Here is a 21,739-nt window from a genome sequence, read left to right as displayed (position 1 = left end):
ATAGTAATTCTAAATACGACCACTTTCGCTATTAGTTTTCCTTCTGAATAAACATTATTCTAACCAAATCGCAACTGTGTGGCCTATATCATTCATGGGCCGTTAATTTAGTTACCGATATTATTATTACTGTTTTTATAGCTACATTAACTTTGTTTCATACAATTTCGCAAACTTGCCATCAACCAGAGAATTTAACCAAACGATCACCAGTGTCTAATTTAGGGTGTGTAATGCGACGCGAGCAGTTCAATCCCTAGACGAGTTTGAGCCAAGACATTTAGAAGAAGAGGAACCTCATGTGAGGCCGAACATCTTTGGAATGTTATACGTCAAGGTATGATGTTTAATTAGTATCAGTTTCCTATGTTATGTATAGTACGTCATGCTGTTATGATAGATTGTTGTTGCCGTAATGCTAAACGGGCATTAACGGGGTGAAAGTGTTGCCACAAATTGCGACGTGGCTGTACTCTCCGAGAATGCCGAATGTTGAACTTAACCATATTCCGCTCGAACAGTTTCTTTGTCGACTGTACCTGTTGCCCAAACAAGGGCAACAAAGAAACTTACACTGAAACGCTGAAGCGTAATCAAACATCGCCGAACTTGGGACTCTCTCACCTCTTCATTATGCTGAACTGCACAGCTTTACTGTTTGTTAACACGGCATAATGTGCAAGGAGACGAAGTGCTAGCAACATATTATCTGTAGACGTGAAGTCTAAACTGCTGCTGATTCATTTATCTCTTATGTTTATTTGATGTGTTCAGTAAACTAAGGAAGAAACGCTATTTATTATGGATTGTACTAATAAAAGTGAATTACAACTGATCATGATAACACTACGAAAAAAGTCTTCTTTCAATAAAATAAAGTGTCCCTAATTAGCAAAATGATACGCACTTTCGACTTCGAAACGGTCTGTGTCTACGTTCAGCCCAAACTGATACTGATGTAGCTTTACAGGAAGTACTAAAGCCGCGCCGTTAGAGGCGCCATGTCACTGACTACGTGGCTCCTCACGCCGGAGGTTCGAGTCCTCCCTCGGGCATGGGTGTGTGTGTTGTTCTTAGCGTAAGATAGTTTACGTTAATTTAAGTAGTGTGTAAGCCTGGGAACCGATAACCTCAGCAGTTTGGTCCCTTAGGAATTCACCCACATTTAAACATTTTTAAGTGCAAAAATGAAAGCATATAAATGTAGCAGTAGGGAGAGATACGTAACGAAATCCAGTTAACAAGTCTTCAGAGCTACAATTAAGTCAATACAACGGACAAAAGCAGAAAGAGAAGGCATTAACAAGCGTGAAATTCTGAACGATTCTCACTTTTATTTCCAAATGATACAGAATCAAGGTAGTGACAAAACTTACAGAGGATAGATTATCTTAGGATTTTTTACTCATTGTCGACCTGTCCGCTAGTGGTTCTTTCACAGAAGAGGTAAAAATCCTGTGACCAGCGAGATTAGAACTAAAAGCTAACAATTTCTTCCTCTTAAAGGGCCAATAATTTACCACTAACTCAAAACTCAACAGCCGCAAACAGCACTCTCTTGTTGTCCCAATGATAGCCAAGACAGAGAATATGCAACGTAAATTGCAAAGTAAGCCGCAGTTTCTGTTTGAACGACCTTCTTGATCTCCGTATCATAATTTTGCTACCTCTATGTCATTCCTTAAATGAGAATAATTAAGAAAATTTAATCTAAATTACAAGAACATATCGAGTAAATTTACTAGGATAATTCTGAACCAAAGCTGGAAGAAATACGACAGTCACATAGCTGCCAAACGTATTCTACATTGTTGCCAATTCTTCATGAAACTAGCGACAGGTGGAATACGGCAGCTCAGCCAATGTGAATTTTGAGCTGGCTCGCGTCCGGGAGTTCGCCCTACAAAGACAGCGTGTCGCCGGCTGCTACTGCGTTGACTCGTAGCAAAAAATACGTAGGATAAGTCGTGAAATGTTATTCGCATTTCTGTAACTATGATTTTGGTCTAAAGCTTAGTTACGAATAATATCCAGATGCACCGACTGTAGCTTAAATATCGTAAATAAATAGCAGGGAAAATTATTTCTGTGGTTCTCCTCTTTTATAGCTGTCGTAGGTAATATTTCCCCTCTGCTTAAGCACACTGCAATGTAGAAACGTTCGCTGGAAGCTGTTCGATTTTTAGCATCATTAGATACTGTTAATGCCAACGGCTTTGCCTCAGTGGTAACACCGGTTCCCTTCAGATCATCGAAGTTAAGCACTGTCGCGCTGGGCTAGCAACTGGATGGATGACCATCAAGTCTACCGAGCGCTGTTGGCAAGCGGGGTGCACTCAGTCCTTGTGAGGCAAACTGAGGAGCTACTTGATTGAAAAGTAGCGGCTCCGGTCTCGGAAACTGACATACGGCCGGGAGAGCGATGTGCTGACCACATGCCCCTCCATATCCGCATCCAGTGACGCCTATGAGGTCGGTGCCGTTGGACCTTCATGGCCTGTTCAGAATGAGTTTTAGTTTAGTTAGATGCTATTAACATTAAAAGTAAACAACATGCATTGTAATGTTGCATACTTGGGCAAAACATTCATTGAACAAAGGCCAAATAGTTGAAAGGTATCATCTAATAGTAACGATTGCAAAACTGCTGATGGTGATGCTTTGTTAATACCAACGAAAGGCGCTGATAAATGAGCTCTTAAATTTTCAGACAGCTTAAGATAAAGAAGGACCAAAGTAACTGTAAGAAGCTACGCTAGGTGAGCATGGGACAGAATGTACATGCCGTATCTTGAAGTTGGCACATTTTGCTTCTAGTTTATTTCTGGGTTATTTCAGAGTAACAGCCCCTCTAGACGATCACAACAATTATACTTCCATTATCGAGGTATAATTGCCAAAACAGACTGCTGGTTTACATATTACAGCACTTATGGCCGGATCTGATCCAGTGGACAACGCTAACTGGAATTTCATTTAATCTTGGAGACTACTGGTAAAGATTAATAACTCACTGAAGATACTTCCTACACATCAGATTGTCTCATGAGGCGCTTGCTCATTGACTCACGCTTAACTAAAAGGATGAGGATAACATAAATAGGGTAAAACCAGAAGTACAACAGGCGTCGAGACACCTCACCCTTTACATTAACATGGAATCACTTGAAACGGTTAAGCGTTGGTAAGGCAATGAAATTTGGTGAAACAATGCTGAAGTAAATTAAATTTCTAGATGAAACCTAAATCATTTCTTCAGGAAGTATTTCCGTTTTGAAATCGCCCCTACATTACTAACAAGCATCAAACGCATGTAACTGAAGATCTCGTCGAGTCGTTTTAAACATTTTGATAACTCGAGATCGCAGTGGGGAATGTCCGCCACCTGACACTTTCATCAACCTATTCCCAGTTAGATGCAGTCATCAACTAGCATCCTACAGCTTCTTCGAAAAGCTCAGCAACGACATAGTTTCAGCAAGACATGAAAAAATAAAATAAAGTCCACAAAATGCAGGAAATGGAACAGTCAGTTTCCTCGAAAACAATATAGTTTGCTCTTAGTTTAATAAGCCTAACCACATCATAGTAGTCCAGAAGGATGGTGATTAACTTCAACAGTGTGTTGGTTTCCCAGGATCAACATTTGGGAACCGTATGGATTGGCCGATCAACGTTTCTGGTTTGAAATTCCTGCAAAAACTCCACGTTCAATGTGCGGTCGTGGAGTTACATCAGCAATTTCCTGAAACTGTTCAAATCCAGTCTTATGCTGCTATTTTTTCCTTTCGCTGTCATGGAAGTACGTTATGTCAGTGACACCAATACTTTTGTGATGTAGAGAAATAGAATTGAGTTATTTAGATATTAAATAAGCATTTAAAATAGTGTTAAAATCAGAGTTTATTATCACAGATCTTGTATAACATTATGTAACTAACAGTTTTTAAAAATGAGAGAACATAAATTCTGGTCCACCATTTTTTGCTTTGATTTTTACTTTTGTACTGTAAGAGAACCAGTATCCTCCCCAGAGTGATATCTAGCTTAAAAATGTTCAAAGCATTAAAGATCGCAGCACGACGAGCGACTCTTTAATGTGAATAATATCTCGAAAAGCGCCTTCGTTAACGTTCCGAATACTTCGCGATCTGGCGATTTTTTCGCGACAGACCAAGCGTATCAAAACATTTTTTCCCTAGCTGGAGCATGCAATTAATTACGGATTGAATGGCATATTTTATGAGCTTCATCACTTCTACTTGTAAGTTCTGTTTGCTTTGTCATGAGAATAGGGGGTTTTGTAGTGGGCGAAGAACATTCTACATCTGTTAATAGCAGTATATGTCGTAGGGTTGATAGAACAGTATACACTTTGGTAGCATTACTTTAATGAACACATTGATATTCCGTTTTAATAGAAATCCTGACCATCTTGTCAGGAGGAATAAAGTCTTCCCATTCCACAAGTCATTATTATACTGAAACGGCTCCACTTTTATATAAAGACACGAAACTTTGTCCAATAACGATTTCCAGATTTTGCAGCAGGTGCGTACACATTATGATGCCTTTCCATCGGCTGGTTTACGTCTTGTTGGATTCGAGGACCAAATTTAGCACAGACTTCTTGGAGACAAATTCTTATAGTCGGAGTTCCACTCTAACCTCGACAAAAGAGAGGATTACAACGGGCGCACATACAGATCAGGCTCTATAGGAAAATCATATCAAGCGACGATGTAATGTGCGCCGAAATAGACGAACTAAAAATCATTTGAAGGACTCAAATGAGGAGAGCGAGTCGACCGACTACCTGTCAGATTCCAAGAAACTACGGTAGGCAGGCTGTACACTGTGCATCCTAGTTAATATGAATGCTTCTTTCTTCGCATTCCGTTGTTAAATGTGCCGGTTCCAACGTCTTTACACCCACTGACAATTGTGAACGTCGTAATACGTGCTACTTCCTGGTGTGCATATCAAGCTCTGCGTTTATTGGAGAGCGACAGAAGCTAGGATGTATGCATTAATGACGCCCGCAACACGTAACATCCAAATCAAATTCGTGCATTGTTTGGAATCATAGTGATCGCTTGATCTCTTTTATTTCCAAAAAATTTATGGGAGAAATATAATTCACACCAACCTGAAGATATTTTCTTAAATTCCAAATCCAAAAAAGCAGCATAAAACAAAGCCAACTTGCAAAATGTTTACCACATGATTGGAGAGGCACGTGATTATCAAATAGAGCTTTCCCCTACATGTAATGTTGCCTGAAATGTCATTTAATATCTTGTTCTTGTTGTGGTCTTCATTCCAGAGACTGGTTTGAAGCAGATCTCCATGCTACTGTATCCTGCGCAAGCCTCTTCATCTCCCAGTAACTACCGCAACCTACATTCCTCTGAATCTTCCTAGTCCATTCCTCTCTTGGTCACCCTCTACGATTTTTGCCCTCCACGCTTCCCTCCAGTACTAAACGGGTGAGCCCTTGATGACTCAGAACGTCTCTTACCAACCGATTCCTTCTTCTAGTTAAGTTGTGCCATAAATTCCTCTTCTCCCCAATTCTACTAAGTACCTTCTCATTAGTTACGTGATCAGTACATCTAATCTTCAGCATTGTTCTGTAGCACAACATTTCGAAAGCTTCTGTTCTCTTCTTGTCCAAACTAGTGATCGTCCATGTCTGACTGCTATACATGGCTATAAGCCGTAGAAATACTTTCAGATTATTTCAATACTCGATGTTAACAAATGTCTATCCTTCGGAAACGCTTTCCGTGTCATAGACAGTCTGTATCCTTCCTAATTCGACCATCATCAGTTATTTTGCTTCCAAAATACCAAAACTCATTTACTGCTTTAAGTGTCTCATTTCTTAATCTAATTCTCTCAGCATAGCATGATTTAATTCAACTACATTCCATCATCCTCTTTTTGCTTTTGTTGATGTTCATCTTATATCCTCCTTTCAAGACACTGTCCATTCCGTTCAACTGCGCTTCCATGTTCTCCGCTGTTTCTTAAAGAATTACAATGTCGTGAGCAAACCTCAAACTTTTTATTTCTTCTCCATGGATTCTAATTCCTACTCAAAATTTTTCTTTCCTTTCATGCCCCTCGACTCCTATAACTGCCATCTGGTTTCTGTACAAATTGTATACAGCCTTTCGCTCCCTATATTTTACCCATGACGCCTTCAGTATTTGAAAGAGAGTACTCCGGTCAACACTGTCAAATGCTTTCTGTAGGTCTGCAAATGACCGAAATTTCGATTTGCCTTTCCTTATCGTATCTCCTAAAACAAACCGTAGAGTTAGTATTGCCTCGCGTGTTACAACATTTCTATGGAATCCCAACTGGTCTTCCCCGAGGTCGGCTTCTACCATCTTTTCGATTCTTCTGTAAAGAATTCGTGTTAGTATTTTGCTACCATGACTTATTAAACTGTTACTTAGGTAATTTTCACACCAGTCTACACCTGATTTCTATGGGATGGGAGTTATTATATTCTTCTTGATGTCTGAGGGTATTTTCCCTGTCCCACACATATTGTTCACCAGATGGAAGAGTTTTGTCATGGATTGCTCTCCCAAGGCCGTCAGTAGTTGTAATGGAGTGTTGTCTACTCCTGAGGCCTGGTTTCGACTTAGGTCTTCCATCTCTCCCATTTTATCTTCCTCTACGTCCTCTTCCATTTCCATAATATTGCCCTCTAGTACATCACCCTTGTTTAGATCCTCTATATACTCCGTCCACCTTTCTGCTTTCCCTTCTTTGCTTAGGACTCGTTTTCACATCCGAGCTCTTGATATGCATACTGGACGCTTTCTTTTCCCCAAAGGTCTTCTAAATTTTCCTGTAGGCAGTATCTATCTCACCCCAAGTGATAAATGCTTCTACATCCTTACATTTGTCCTCTAGCCATCCCTGCTTAGCCATTTTATACTTCCTGTCGATCTGAGTTTTGAGACGTTTCTATTCCTTTTCGCCTGCTTCATTTACTGTATTTTTACATTTTCTTCTTCCATTAATTAAATTCAGTATTTCTTCTGTTACACAAGGATATTTACTAGTCCTCGTCTTTTTACCTACTTAATCCTCTGCTGCCTTCACTATTTTGTAAGGTGTCCGGCAAATCCAACACCTTCCATGAAAACCCTAACATGATAAGCAAATCCAGTCTTATGTCACATAGCTCCGAATAAATCGTGACATTAAATTAACCAAAGTAATACGAGTAACGAGTGAGCAAATGGAATATAGAGACTAACACAAGAATGCCTAAATGCATGTCATACCTTCCCACCGGGAGACAGACGCAGTTCCAAGGGGAGAAACGAGAACAGAAGCCGAGAGCAGAACCGTGTTAAGCTAGAAGGCCCTACGATAAGGGACGGACACCCACGTCGCCAGTTAACCGCTAGGACCACCCCCCCAGCACATGTTAAAAGATAGAGCCCTCCAGAAGAACAGTATAGATCTTACGATAACACTAAAATGACCACACCAGCTGCAAGTTTTAGCGTGAGACTTTTTCGCGTCTCTGTTACGTTGCAAACTTTAAAAACATTGCCGCACCACGAAAAGTATAACGTTTCTCATTGGATAGACAGAATTTTTGTAGGCGGAGCTTAAGGTTAACATTGAAACCCTGATTGGTCAGATAAAAACATAGCCAGATAGTTTTTTAAACCAATTTCGGTAAATTGTTGTAAGGAGAAGTTAGGAGAGAGTTGCTTCCGAGACAGCGAGGTGAGCGGAGCTGTGCTGCCCGCTGCCCCCTGACGAACACCGACAAGGTAATGAACGCACGCGATTCCGCATAACAGCGCATAAAGCTTCACTCAGAACTGCAGAAGTCTCATCTGTTACAACCCCTTTTAGCGTAATACTAGTGTCGATCGTCAATTAAAGCTCATGGTGTTCACATTTGCCACTTGAAGTAAAAATCTGAAACGCGATGATTTTTCTGTTAGATAGTTATTGAGAAGCCACATCAGCCACTGTAATTTACGACACGTTAGATAAGTAATTAAAGATAATTGAGGGTCACTGTAGCCCATTTTGATAGTTTTCTCTTTTGTGAAACTTAATTTAAACCTAGATTATAGATGTGATGTGGCATAGGTCATCCTTCGACCCATTGTTGAACTTGGAAACCCACTCAGGGAATATTCGTTCACAGTTTTGTTGAACGCAGTTGGTTTTTATCATCCTGTATTAAAACATTTCCTTTTATCAACAGTGTGAGTAGAATAAAATTTCCAATCGTAAACCTAACTGCTTTTTCGACGTTATTTTACCAGCTAACTAAAAAATAGGAAAGCGTTGAACCCCTTCCACTAAATTTAGTTAGTATTAAGATTCTTTTACAGGGAGTGCAGTGGAGCTGACGCTGAAATCATTTAGTATTTGGTTATATCATCGCTAGTCTCACTGAACTCTTCTGAACTGTACATGTCATGTGTGGTCTGGCGTCTCCTTACCAGCAACAGGTCCCAGGTTCAAACTAGTCAATACCCTAAAAAACACGCTCAGAGCGTCGTTGCGCGAAAGTGGTAAGGAGACACGATATAGAACAAACAGACACCACGCAGAATGTTAGAAAACGGCGACGCTGCCAGGATGGTAAAATACCATATTTGAAGGTCGACCACATGCCTAACTAGGTCAGAAAAATATCGTGTTAAATAATTTTCGTAACAAAAAATTTTTGTTTAAAGGCATAAATAGTTGAAAACAGTAGCTGTATCGATAGATAGTGAGACATTCTAGCAGAGACAATAGCATAATTAAGTTATGAATTTTAAAAATTGTTAGAATTAAGTTTTCTCCTCAATGTAAGCGCACAGGTGGCGGATACATCGTTGACAAGTTGGCTCTGACCCCACAAGTAAGTGAATGGATTGTCAGTCTTGGGTATAATAAGTGTCAAGTCGTGTGTGCAAAAAGTTTGTGAAACGCGTGAGATCGTATGAGCGTATGTTGACTCGAAGTAGGGCGCGTGAATTGCTTTTAAAACAGAAAATAAGGGTTCCGAAAGATTAGCAATGGCAAATCGAGACCTTGACCGAATTGAGGTAGAGACCCTGCATGAAAATGGACAGAGAATAGAGGACAGTACAACAGACGATGCAGTATCGCGAGAAATAGGACATATAACGCACCATAACGAGGATAATGTACGTCATGGCGTACAAAACATAAGTCAGCATACGACAGAGGAGCAGGAAAGTGGAGAGACAGTCGATGAGGATTCTAACTTGCGTCTTGAATACGTAGAACGCATAGTACAAGTAATCAGAGCTCCCTCACCACAGAGTACAAGGAATGCGAGCAGAAACGTGTCACAGCACAGTTCAATGCAATCGGTTGAGAACCAACGCTTGGGCGGAAACACAGAGCGTAGGACGTCGCAAGAAAACGCAATAGGACCCACCAATCTGGCAGAATTATTACAACAAATTACGGAAACCATGACAAGGCAAAATAAAGACATAGCGAACCAAATTCAAATTCAGAACGCAGAAACCACGAGACAAATGCGTGATATTAAAGAATAAAACAAAAAAATTCAGTTACACCTAAGTCATATTGAAGACGAGGCAAAAGAATCTCGAGAAGTGGTAGGAAACTTAATAACAGGTCACAATCAATTGAAAACAGACATTGACAAGGTACAAGTGGACGTACAAACATTGCGTAATGACATTCAGGACGAGATCAAAACATTACGTAACAAGACCCAGGGAGAAGTCAAGAAACTAGAGAAACAGACAAACGTAATTACTAGACAAGCAGCAGGTACAGCGCGTGAAGTTGTTGAAAACAGTGTGTTACACAAACGTATCACAAAAGCAGCGCTGAAAAGATATGATAACCGCATAGTCAAAATAGAAGCGCAAACGAAGCGACAATTTCAGAAATTGCGAACAGAGTTGTTGCAAACCATTGAATAGCGTAGTGAACAGGATCGAACAAGCACAGAGTCTGCAACCACATCCGTATCTGTAACAGCACCGGAAAAACAAGCAATTAACGAAGATATTACGCATTTGCGATTCCAATCACAGGCGGAAAGTAACATACGTGAAATCAGACAGCCTGCACAGCAACAAACACGTTTCAAAATTCTTGATGAACAAACGTCATCACAAACACATGCGGAACCACAAATTTATGTTTCAAGACAGTTTGGATCGTGCAATGAAGCAGCAAGGTTAGCCAGACAAGATACCGAACCAATACCTGACAATGGAAAGCCAGGTCGCGAAGGGTACAGTGCAGTGCATGCAGCTACACGTTCACAACCGATGGAAGAAAATTATTGCGTACCACTCCAACGATACTACGCAATGGTAGGCGAAAGTTACAGTGGACAATATCCAATGGATCTACCACAACCGGAAAGAACGACGGGAGAAATTATCAGAAACAAAAGTGGCGAAGAATCGCGAATTTCGTATGGAACTATGACGAAGTACGACAACGATCATTTCCTCACAGTCAGAAAATTTCAACACTTTCGAGAAGGAAACTCATTACATCCACGAACTTTTATTGATCAATTCCGAGTAAGATTACCAGAACACTGGACGCTAGCACACAAATTAGACTTTATATGAGCACACATGTCAGGAACAGCCGCAGAAACCATGCAGAATGTTGCAGCGACATGCCGATCGCACGAAGATTTCAGAGAGAAGTTTCTCTCACGATATTGGTCCAGCGAAGCACAGAACAGAGTGAAGTACGAATTATTACAGAACCCATATTTTGAAAATTCAGGAGAGAAGAGTCCCGTGAAATTTTTCGAATTAATTGCAAAGAAAAATCAATGCTTAGACGTACCATACAGTGACGGAGAGTTGATTAAATTATGCGCGATGAAGCTACCATTGAAATAACAGCAATCATTAGTAGGTCGTGGAGGCAATGACGTCGTAGCATTTAAAGGTATTCTAAGGGAACTAGAGTTCACATTTTCGGAAGATGACGCAAGAAAAAGACGAAGCTCACGTGAAAACGAATGCAAAAAGCAGTGGAATCCACAAGACACAGTACGAAGAAACAATAATTGCGAACCATGTGATAACTTCGCACCATGAAACGACAATAGATTTCAACAAAGAACCGGTTATGATTTAGAAGAGAATATGGCAATAACTGTAATTCACCCAGGAACGGCAACAACTATTACAGAGGGAATAACGACAACCGGAACGGGTACTCGAGAACCAATAGATCGACAAATTATCAACAAAGAAACCACTATCAACAAGCTGAACAAGAAAAGAGAATACAGATAGAAGAGATGGAGCTCAGACCACCAAACCCCGATAAACGTTCGAATTGACAGCTGAACGCCCATGCCAAATAGAATGACGCACCGACCCAGGACAACTGAAGCACCTTGAACGGAGAAGTAAAAATCTTATCACGAGAAGAGAAGAAGGAAGAAACAAATCCGCAGGGACCAGATGAAAACGAAGGCAAGAAAATAATAATATCGTGTTGGGACGAAATTAATTGGGAGAATACTGACGAGGAAGATGAATTACCAGAGGCATGCACAACGAATGTAGGAGGAAAGGACGAAGTAATGAGTATTGCAGAGGATTTGAGATGGAAACCAGGGAAAGCGAATTCAATGAGAATAATGCGCAGTCGACAGAAGTTGAAAATAAGTTACGAGTGGGCACACAACCCAACGTATATAATGAAGGAAGTTATGAAGCGATAATTAGAGCATTTAGATGCGATTATGTGGAAGTAGCGACGAAGAAGGAGAAGATAGACGATAATGAGGAAAAAGTAGAGGATGTTGAAGAAAGCGTAAATGAAGGAAGAAATAGAGAAGAGGAAATAAAAGAGAGAGAAGTAGCAGTCGAAGCTTATCCTACAGGAAGTTCGAATTCACAACGGAAATTCCTAAAAAGACTCATGTATGATTCAGTGGAGGATTCGTTGATGCAAGAAGAAGAAGAACAGAACCAACCCTTTCAAATTCAACCAATTGTGAAGGCCATGGTAAAGCATATCCCAGTCAATATTGTAATTGATAGCGGAAGTGAACTGACTACGATGTCAGAAAATTTATTCATGCAGTGTTATGCCAATGAGGAATTCCTAGTTCTGAAAACACGTAATATTAAAGTAAGAGGTCCTATTAGAAACAATGCTGCGGAAGTTACGAGACAAACAAGGTTAACTCTTCCGTGTCAAGGTCAAAAGATCGAAGCCAATTCCGTGATTATACCTAAACTAATTGTAGAATTGATTATATGTGCAGATTTTTTAAATGGGAGACGAGCGATAATAGATGTGGGGAAAGGTAGCGTAACATTCGGGAATGTCACACTTCTCTTTGAGCAAAAGCTAAAATTAGAAGAAATACCAGTTATAAACAAACAATTAAGAATGACTCGAGATAAAGAGGATGAAGAATTAGAATGGTATGCACAAAAGGGGGAATGGCCTCAACTCATGTTAGAAGTCCATAAAGAAATCGACGAAAAATTGCAGGATGTTTAAGGTATTTCGGAACACAGTAAAAGAGAATTAGAGTGTATTTTACGAGATAAAGCAGAGGTATTTTTACCTAGGACTGGCAGTATTAAACACTTTCAGTACATGTTTGAAGTAAAACAACACAAACCATTTAGAGTGCCACCCTTTACAATCCCATTAAGCTACAGGAATAAAGTATTCCAGGAGATATCTAAAATGTTAGATGACGATATTATTGAACCAGCTACCTCCACATATAACAGCCCGCTCCATATTGTACAAAAACGAGATGGGAGCATCAGGTTAGTGCTTGATTCCAGACAGATCAACACAATCATAATCACTGAGACAGATCGCCCAGAAAAATTAGAGGAATTGATACAAAACTTCCACGGTGCTAAGATATTTTCATCAATTGATTTATGGAGTAGTTTCTGGCAAATAGAATTGGCCCCAGAATGTAGAAAATTTACAGCATTTATCGTATTCGGTAGATGTTACCAGTTTAAATGATTGCCATTTGGTTTAAACATATCATCAGCAGTGTTTATTAGGGGGTTTAATACTATACTAAGTCCTGAAATTTTACAAAAAATTACTTGTTATGTTGATGATGTGATTATAGCAGAACCCTCTTGGGAACATCACAACGACACATTAAATCAGTTTTTACAGATCATGAAAGTGCATGGGGTCACAGTAAATATAACAAAATCCAAATTTGGAAGGCGAGAGGTCAAATTTCAAGGACACATAATTTCCGAGAAAGGGGTAATGCCCGACCCAGAAAAACTAACGGCAATCAAAGAATTCTGTACTCCATATAATAAGAAAACTCTCAGAGGATTTCTAGGTCTCACCGGATTCTATAAAAAATTTTATTTGGATCGACTCTCTCGCAACACCACGCCTATGTGCATTGACTGGAAAAAACACGCCATGGGTATGGGATCAACAAGCCAATGAAGAATTTTTAGAAGTGAAAAACGCACTAACAACAGCACCGTTTTTAGCACATCCTGATCTAACACAAAATTTTTGTGTGGCCACTGATAGTGCTAAAACAGGTTTAGGGGTTGTTTTATTCCAAGAATACGAACAGGCAGGGCTAAGATCATATAGAACAATTGCATTTGCCAGTCGGGTACTCACAAAAAGCGAAAAAAAACATTCAGTCACAGAGCTGGAAGCATTGGCCATTGTATGGAGCTTCCAACGTTTTCGGTACTTCCTCTTCGGAAGAAAAAGAAAAGCATACACTGACCACAAAGCATTAGAATTTCTGTTATCCGCCAAACTAACTCATCGGAGGTTAGCCAGATGGATGTTAATACTACAAGAATTTGACTTCACTATTACACACATACAAGGACCAGCGAATGTATTAGCAGATGCTTTATCACGATGTCCACAGGGTGCATCCAATAACATAGGTTTGGAAGCAGCAGAAGACCAGTTTACAATGTACTATATGAAACAAGTACCTTTCGAAAACTACATTACGACAGCATTGAAAAACATAGGCAAAGAACAGGACAAGGATCCCGAAATACCAGGAATCAAACACAAGTGGGGAAGTAAGGATTTTCCAGACATTCGACAGCACTATCTCGTAAAAAACAATGTTTCGTTTTTTAGACGAAATGTTGCAACGAATGAATGGTTTATTTGTATCCCAGATGAACTAATTAATAAGTACATATGGTATACACATTTAAGTAATGGCCACCTTGGACCAAAGAAATGCTTTTTAAAAATAAAACAAACAAGCCATTTTCCTAATATGGAAAGACGAATTAGAACAGTATTAGTCAAATGCAAAAAATGTATGAGGGCTAAACACGTAACTTTCCAAACCAAGCCACCTATGTTTCAAATAATCCCTAAAAGATTAAAACAAGCAGGCCGGAGTGGCCGAGCTGTTAAAGGCGCTATTGTCTGGAACCGCACAACCGCTACGGTCGCAGGTTCGAATCCTGCCTCGGGCATGGATGTGAGTGATGTCCTTAGGTTAGTTAGGTTTAAGTAGTTCTAAGTTCTAGGGGACTTATGACCACAGCAGTTGAGTCCCGTAGTGCTCAGAGCCATTTTGAGCCAGCCATTAAAACAAATAGCTGCAACAGATTTGATGGGGCCCCTCCCACGCACAAAGAAATGGATATATTTTCATATTTGTCGTTTTGGAACTTACTTCTAAATATGTTACCTTAACACCATTAAAACGGGCAACAGGTCTTACTATAAGTAAAGCATTTAGACAAGATTTTCTCATACAAGTAGGTCGAGAGGAACGAATAATTTCGGATAATGGCCCACAATACAAATCAGTGCAATGGCAGAACACGTTAAAACAACACAAAATAAAACCCATCTACATATCTAAGTACAAACCTAGCGTAAATCCAGCAGAACGATCTATGAAGAACATAGGCACTTTATGCCGATTATATGCAGGCAAAAGACACAACACTTGCGATATATACCTTAAAGATTTTCAAGAAGTAATAAATGAAATGCCACATAGCACTACACTACTACCTCCAGTTACTGTACTTAAAAATATTGAACCCTCAAAAATAACCAGAGAAAATATTAGATTTCCTATTGTACCATGTAGACAGCACAAACAAGTCATAGCAACAGTACTCTCCAACATCAGAAAGGCAGCCATTAAAAGAAAAGAAATAGGAGATAGAACAGCAATTAAAAGAACATTTCAGTAGGCCAGAAAGTATTTGTAAAAACACACCATCTCTCCAGCAAACAGAAACACAAAATACATAAGTTTTACGCTGCATACAAAGGACCTGTCATAATTAGCCGAATTTCTCATGATAATGCTGTGGAACTAATGAACCCAAAAACAGGCAAAACCTTAGGACTTCACCATGTGAGCCATATCAGAAAGTTTGAAGATTAATTTTATTACTGGTAAATAATCAGCACAATATTTCAAGATTATGTTGCAGATAAGATCGTCAGGAGAAAGAAGAATGAAGAGAGAGGAAGATGGGAAAAAGAAAGTAGTTTCAATAAAAACAAAAATAACACCAATAGTACCATAGATTAAGGTGAAGGGATAAAGCGTAGATAGTCTAACAGCATGAAATACTAAAATGCTATACACCACGACACTACAAGTTGCAACACGAGAAGTATCAAGAAAGGAAAGGACCTTATTAGCAAGACATGGCTCCTAGAAGGCAGAAGCGTCGAGAGAAGGGAAAGGACAGCGAGACCCACAGAAGGCCCTTGTAGCCAAAGTAGGCAGTAAATAAATCTGCTGCCAAGCTGAACCACAGGATGGCGGAACCCTGCTGGGACAGAACACGGAACCACACAGTGGCGGAACCCTGCAGAGACACGACAGGACACTGAACGACAGAAGGGTCTCCAAACGCCCCGACTCAAAAAAAGGTTCAAATGGCTCTGAGCACTATGGGACTTAACAGCTGTGGCCATCAGTCCCCTAGAACTTAGAACTACTTAAACCTAACTAACCTAAGGACATCACACACATCCATGCCCGAGGCAGGATTCGAACCTGTGACCGTAGCAGTTGCGCAGTTCCGGACTGCGCGCCTAGAACCGCGAGACCACCGCGGCCAGCTGCCCCGACACAGTGGAGCGAGCAAAAAACGGCCCGACGAGAAGACCGCTTGGGCAAGCCACCACTGGCAAAAAAATATGTGTAAAAGTCACACTACTGCTATTAAACAGCACGCTGATGCACGAAACTGAAGAAAACTTCCACAAAGTAAAAATGACATGCCCAAACAATTTATCAAACTGTTACTAGGAGGAGAACTTCAAAGTGACTAGTTATCAATAAATATTTCCATATTTACCCAGAGAAGAACCAAGAAGCAAGTAAGAAGCAGAGTAAAAGCAGGAAGAACAGAAGTTGAAGATTCGCAAGATTGAGACCAAGAAAGAAGATGGGTGAAGAATAGACAAGATACCTTCCCAAATCCGTATCCTATTGTAAACTAGTCGTCTGCGAAGTATTACAACGAAAAACGATCGCTTTCAGCGACAATAACGATGACTTTCATGCATACAAAGCCAGTAAACCACGAGATTCTGCACTCACAGTTCCATTCCATTATGGGACCTCCACAACAGCAACACACACTTGCAAAGCCAACAAGGAACGACGAACGAAGCTGTACATCAAATACTTGCCCACATTCATTTCGCTCAAGTCCATCACCTTCGTGCAAAAAATATTCGCTTACCTCATGCTTAAACATTCATAGGATTGTGTGAATGTGTGAAATCAAATTATGTAATGTAGGAATTGTGCAAAAGAAATGTGTGACAAACTAAATAAGTTAAGCACACCAGACAGCTAATAAACTACAAAATAACAGTCATTGACTATGGACTTAAGTAAAAAATAGACTATCGATAAAAATAAGTCAATAGTTCTGAAATGGACAGTATATAAAGAACAAAAGTAAGGCATAATAAACACTAAAATTATGTGCCACTTATTTTCTCCTCATAAAAATAAAAGAATAACTATATTTTACTTATTTTCTCCTTATAAAAACAAAGAATAAAAAATTATCTTGTTGGATGTTTTCCATTTTTTTTAACATTTGTACCATTTGTTAGGATAATATTTCAATACTTGTGTATGTATATTTCTTTGTCAAAGCAATTCTTGGAAATAATTCTTATTTGTTAGTGTAACAATGTTGAAATGAGTGTCTAGAAACAAAAACATTTTACTTGTACATGATATTAAGGAAATGTGTTAGGAATAGATTTTACTTAATGACTACATTTATAGAAACAATATGTCTAAGAAAATCGATGTGAAAGACTCCTCACTTTCGATAACAAACTTCTTAAAAAAAATTTCACAATTAAATAAAGAAAGAAAATAATTAAAAAATAATAATTATAATAGAATAAAAACATTCTTCCCTTGTCAACATAAACATATTTTTGATAATAATGTGGAAGAATATAAAAATATAAATTAATAATACAAACTACCATAGAACAGAATAACGTGGCTGAACAGTGGGCAACAAAATTTAGGTAAGGGAATAATTTTTGACTGGCTTAGACAACGATTCAGTCATTGCCTAACTTCAGCACAAAAATTGAGTTCAAGGGTGGTGATATGTAAGGTGTCAGGCAAATCCAACACCTTCCATGAAAACCCTGACATTATAAGCAAATCCAGTAGTATGTCACATAGCTCCGAATAAATCGCGACATTAAATTAACCAAAGTAAGACGAGTAACGAGTGAGCAAATCGAATACCACATACTAACACAAGAATGCCTAAATGCATGTCATACCTTCCCACCGTGAGACAGACGCAGTTCTGAGGGGCGGACACCCACGTCGCTAGCTAACCGGTAGGGCCACCTCCCAGCCCATGTTAAAAGCTAGAGCCATCCAGAAGAACAGTATAGATCTTACGATAACACTAAAAGGGCCACCCCAGCCGCAAGTTTTAGCGTGAGACTTTTGCACGTCTCTGTTACGTCAGGACCACCCCCAGCCCATGTTGAAAGATAGAGCCCTCCAGAAGAACAGTATAGGTCTTACGATAACACTTAAAGGACCACACCAGCTGCAAGTTTTAGCGTGAAACTTTTTCGCGTCCCTGTTACGTTGCAAACTTTAAAAACATTGCCCCACCACGAAAAGTATAACGTTTCTCATTGGATAGACAGAATTTTTGTAGGCGGAGCTTAAGGTTAACATTGAGACCTTGACTGGTCAGATGAAAACACAGCCAGATAGTTTTTTTAAACCAACTTCGGTAAATTGTAGTAAGGAGAAGTTAGGAGAGAACTGCTTCCGAGACTGCGAGGTGAGCGGAGCTGTGCTGCACGCTGCCTCCTGACGAACACCGACAAGGTAATGAACGCACGCGATTCCGCATAACAGCGCATAAAGCTTCACTCAGAACTGCAGAAGTCTCATCTGTTACACCCCCTTTTTGCGTAATACTAGTGTCTATCGTCAATTAAAGCTCATGGTGTTCACATTTGCCACTTGAAGTAAAAATCTGAAACGCGATGATTTTTCTGTTAGATAGTTATTGAGAAACCACATCAGCCACTGTAATTTACGACAAGTTAGATAAGTAATTAAAGATAATTGAGGGTCACTGTAGACCCTTTTGATAGTTTTCTCTTTTGTGAAACTTAATTTAAACCTAGGTTATAGATGTGATATGGCATAGGTCATCCTTCGATCCATTGTAGAACTTGGAAACCCACTCAGGGAATATTCGTTCACATTTTTGTTGAACGCAGTTGGTTTTTAACATTCTGTATTAAAACATTTCCTTTTTTCAATGGTGCAATTTATAAACAATGTTTTGTGAGTAGAATAAAATTTCCAATGGTAAACTTAACTGCTTTTTCGACGTTATTTTACCAACTAACTAAAAAATAGGAAAGCCTTGAACCCCTTCCACTAAATTTAGTTAGTATTAAGATTCTTTTACAGGGAGTGCAGTGGAGCTGACGCTGAAATCATTAAGTATTTGGTTATAGCATCGCTAGTCTCACTGAACTCTTCTGAACTCTACATGTCATGTGTGGTCTGGCGTCTCCTTACCAGCAACAGGTCCCAGGTGCAAACTAGTCAATTCCCTAAAAACACGCTCAGATCGTCGTTGCGCGAAAGTGGTAAGGAGACACGATATAGAACAAACAGACACCACGCAGAATGTTAAAATTTCATCTCTCAAAGCTACCTGTTCTTATTCTTCTGTATTTCTTTCCTCTGTTCTTGTCAATCGTTCTCTAACGCTCTCTCTGAAAATCTCTACAACCTCTGGTTCTTCCAGTTTATCCAGTTCCCATCTCTTTAATTTCTTATCTTTTTGCAGTTTCTTCTGTTTTAGTCTACAGTTCATAACCAACAGATTGTAGTCAGAGTCCACATTTGCCACAGGAAATGTTTTACAGTTTAAAACCTAGTTCCTAACTCTCTGTCTTACCATTATATAATCTATCTAAAACTTTCCAGTGTCTCCAGGCCTCTTCCACGCACATAACCTTCTTTCATGATTCTAATACCAAGTGCCCACTTTCATTAAGTTACACTCTGTGCCAAATTCTACTAGGCGGCTTCCTCTTTCATTCCTTACCCCCAGTCCATATCCACATACTACTTTTCCTACTCTTACTTTTCCTAGTACCGAATTCCAGTCCCCCCCCCCCCCCCATACTACTAAATTTTCGTCTCCCTTAACTGCCTGAATAATTTCTTTTATAGAATCATACATTTCTTCAATCTCTTCATCATCTGCGGATCTAGTTGGCATATAAACTTGTACTACTGTGGTAGGTTTGGGCTTCGTTTCTGTCTTGGCTACAATAATGCGTTCACTATGCTGTTCGTAGTAGCTCATCAATGTTCAAATCTTTTTATTCACTATTAAACCTACTCCTGCATTGCCATCATTTGATTTTGTATTTATAGCCCTGTATTCGCCTGACCAGAAATCTTGTAACTCCTGCCACCGAACTCCCACTTTACTAACTCCCACTACATGTAACTTTAATCTATCCATTTTCATTCTTAAATTTTCTAAACTACCTATCCGATTAAGGGATCTGACATTCCACCTTCCTTTACGTAAAACACTAGCTTTGTTTCTGCTGATAACGACGTGCTCCTGAGTAGTTCCCGCCCGGAGTTCCGAATGAGGGACTATTTTATCTGCGAAATATTCTACCCAAGAGCACTCCATCATCATTTAACAATACAATAAAGCTGCAGCCCTTGGAAAAAATTACGGCTGTAGTTTTTCCTTGCTTTCAGCCGATCGTAGTACCAGCTCAGCAAATCCCTTTTGGTTGATGTTAGAAGGCCAGATCAGTCAATCATCCAGACCGTCCCCTCTGAAACTACTGAAATGGCTGCTGCCCCTTTTCAGTAACCATACGTTTGTCTGGCCTTTCAACAGGTACCCCTCCGTTATGGTTGAATCAACAGCATGTCTATCTGTATCGCTGAGGCACGCAAGGATCCCCACCAACGGCAAGGTCCATGGTTTATGGGGAGAGGTCATGAAGTACATCAGAAACAAAATAGACCTTACCAAGTCACTAAAGGGTAACTCTGTATCGGTATGTTTATTATGTGGCAAAATGTTCACAAAAATTGTATTTGTACTAGAAACTAGGGTTATTTGTGAGTTCTGTTCTCTGTTTTCTACATACCATCGAAACCAGTCATTTTCTGTTGCTCTTATTTCTAATAATTCACGGAATTTCAATAGCATTTTATGAGCAGAAGTGTAATACGCCATAAATATGTTTCAAAAATGCATCTGATGAATTTATCCTTGTATATTGCATCGTCTACAGATGTTGGAAACTTTGCTATTAGCCTTCCTTTAAATCTGCTATATCAGAAAGTAAACTGTGCTTCGTTGAAGATACTAACATATATTAGTAGCTGGCATTTTGTCTGAAATAATGTTTGTGGGAATTCATGCACATGTCCAGAATGCAGCTTATCACGTAGCAAACACAATGTCATAACTACGAGGGGGCCAGTAAGTAATGAAACATATTTATTTCTAAAAGAAGACTGGTTTTATTCAGGATTCCAATGCACCAGATTATTTCGAACTCTTTTGGATACAAAAACTTATTTTTCAATTAACCTCCGTTCAATGCGACGGGCTCACGCCAACTCACGGGGACGGCTTCTATGCCCGCATGGTACCACTCTACTGGTCGACGTCGGAGCCAGCGCCTTGCATTTGTATCCTTCCCATCATCCTAGTACTGCTTCCCGCTGACCTCATCCTTCGCTGGGCCAAACAGCAAACATACGGAAGTCGGAAGGTGCGAGACGTGCGCTATAGAGTGGATGCGGAAGAACAGTTCAGTGAAGTTGTCTGAGCTCCTCTCTGTGGTGGCTGTGCCCTCCTGTAATGTTTTGTGGTTCCTGGCTGGATGAGGATTGAGTGATATGAAAGGCTGGTGTTCGGTTTGTGGAGGAGGGAAAAGCCATGATGAGTGGAAATAAGTGTATAGTAGTGTGATGGAGTGTGAGTTGGAGGAAAAGGTGAGGAGCAAGAGGTCAAATGAAATTAAGTGACGAGGAGGGGGGGGGGGGGGTGGAGGCTATTGTGTGGGTGAAGGTGAAGGGTAGAAAAGGCTCTTTCCTTTTTTCATAAAATTTCTTCGATTATTTTATATAGTGTCTGGTTTACAATAT

This window comes from Schistocerca serialis, chromosome 3 (assembly GCF_023864345.2).
Source record: "Schistocerca serialis cubense isolate TAMUIC-IGC-003099 chromosome 3, iqSchSeri2.2, whole genome shotgun sequence".
Lineage (NCBI taxonomy): Eukaryota > Metazoa > Arthropoda > Insecta > Orthoptera > Acrididae > Schistocerca > Schistocerca serialis.
Note: the sequence above shows the minus strand (reverse complement) of the source record.